The sequence below is a fragment of the Dromiciops gliroides genome, chromosome X (assembly GCF_019393635.1).
Source record: "Dromiciops gliroides isolate mDroGli1 chromosome X, mDroGli1.pri, whole genome shotgun sequence".
NCBI lineage: Eukaryota > Metazoa > Chordata > Mammalia > Microbiotheria > Microbiotheriidae > Dromiciops > Dromiciops gliroides.
Window position 1 is genome coordinate 80,363,440 of NC_057867.1, and position 2,191 is coordinate 80,365,630.

The 2,191-nt window shown below is 41.2% G+C and overlaps 1 pseudogene; it reads left to right on the forward strand.

Annotated features, from left to right (window-relative positions):
- The first annotated feature begins 321 nt into the window (after positions 1-321).
- LOC122733850 lies at positions 322-1,186 on the forward strand (annotated as a pseudogene).
- Positions 1,187-2,191: the final 1,005 nt, after the last annotated feature.

The window sequence follows — 2,191 nt, forward strand, 5'->3', positions numbered from 1 at the left end:
GGTCGTTGCTTAGGTGCTGACTTTGTAAGAATAGGGCAAGTTCTGTACAAAGTGTACTATCATTTGATAGGGAAAGTACTAACAACTGGGAGAACTGGGGGAGGCTCTCTGCAGTAGGTGACAAGACCTAAATCTTTTTTTTTCAACCTTAATAGTTTTTCATTATTTTCCAGTTATATGTAAAGGCAGTTTTCAACATTCGTTTTTATAAGATTTTGAGTTCCAAATTTTTCTCCCTCCCTCCTTCCTCCACAAGACAAAAAGCAATCGGATATAGGTTATATATGTACAATCACATTAAGCATATTTCCACATTAGTCATATTGTGAAAGAAGAATCAGAACAAAAGGGAAAACCCTCAAGAAAAAACACAAGAGAAGTGAAAATAGTATGGTTCAATGTGCATTCAGATCCCACAGTTCTTCCTCTAGATGTGGAGAGTATTTGTCCAACACGAGTCCTTGGGAATTGTCTTGGATTATTGCATTCTGGAGAATAGCCAAGTCCATCACAGCTGATGATCATGCAATGCTGCTGTTACTGTGTGAAATGTCCTCCTGGTTCTCACTTCATTCAGCATCAGTCCACTTAATTCTTTCCAGGTTTCAGAATCATAAGTCTTAAGTTGTTTTTCTTTATGATTGCTATTGTATAAATTGTTCTGATTCTCCTTCTGTTGTGGCTGCCGTTGAGGCTACAATCGCGCCGCAGCCATGGCTATCCACCACCCCATGGCCACGGGCCTCAACAAGGGCCACAAAGTTACCAAGAACGTTTCAAAGCCGCGACTGCCACCGCCATGGGCGCCTGACCAAACACACCAAGTTTGTGCAAGATATGATCCGGGAGGTGTGTGGGTTTGCCCCTTATGAGAGGAGAGCCATGGAATTGTTAAAGGTCTCCAAGGATAAGCGAGCCCTAAAGTTCATCAAAAAAAAGGGTGGGGGGCAGCTACGTGGCACAGTGGATAGAGCACCAGCCTTAGACTCAGGAGTACCTGAGTTCAAATACGGCCTCAGACACTTAACACTTACTAGCTGTGTGACCCTGGGCAAGTCACTTAACCCCCATTGCCTCACTAAAAAAAAAAAAAAAAGGGTGGGAACTCACATCCAAGCCAAGAGGAAGAGAGGAGCTCAGCAACATCCTGGCTGCCATGAGGAAGGCCGCTGCCAAGAAGGACTAGATTGGACCCTGCCTACCTTGCCCCAGTTACCCAATAAATTACCCGATAAAGATTTGACAAACAGGAAAAAAAAATTGTTCTGATTCTGCTCATTTCACTCTGCATCAGTTTATATGAGTCCTTCCAGGTTTCTCTGAAACTACTCCTTTTCATAATTTCTTACAGAGCATAATATACTATTACATCCGTAAGCCATAATTTGTTTAGTCACTTCCTAAGTGATAGGCATCCTTTAGTTTTAAGTTCTTTACTAAAGCAAAAAGGGAGCTACATCCATAGAAGCCAAGTGTGATTATATCCTTAGTACAACTCCTGGTTGTATTAGGGTGAAGTAAGCCTCCTTTTGTTAACTAGTCAATGACTTATGCTGAACAGACAAGTTTCCATATGGAAACAAGAGGGCCATGACCACAGAAGCTAAATGTGATTGTATCCTTAGTACATCTCCTGGTTGTATTAGGGTGAAGTAAGCCTCCTTTTGTTAACTTGTCAATGATGTATGCTGAACAGACAAGTTTCCATATGGGGGGAGGGGAGATACACATCCATAAAAGCTAAATAGGGTTATATTCATAGTGCATATCCTGATAGTGTTAGAGTAAGAGTTAAGTCAACCTCCCTTTGTTAACTATTCACTGACATATGAGTGCCTTGTTTGGCTTCAACATTTGGAACCTGAACTGCATGCCAGTGTCAGGTCACCTCTAAAAGTCTGGGGGAAAATGTCTGCATTAGGGCCGGGTTATGGAGGGCTCTAAAAGCTTTAGTCTGGAGCAGTGGGTTGAGAGAAGGGACTGTTGTTTTTTGCTTTTCACCAGTGCCTGACCTGTGATAGGAATGTAGTAAATGTTAACTGTCTGACTGTTGAAGCCTAGGGACCCCTTCTCAGAATAATGTTTAAATACATAAAACAAAATTAAAAAAAATTAAAAACCATTGTATGAAAGAGGTAATCAATTATATCTCTATAGCTATTTTTTAAAGTTCACAGATAGCAGCTTAAGA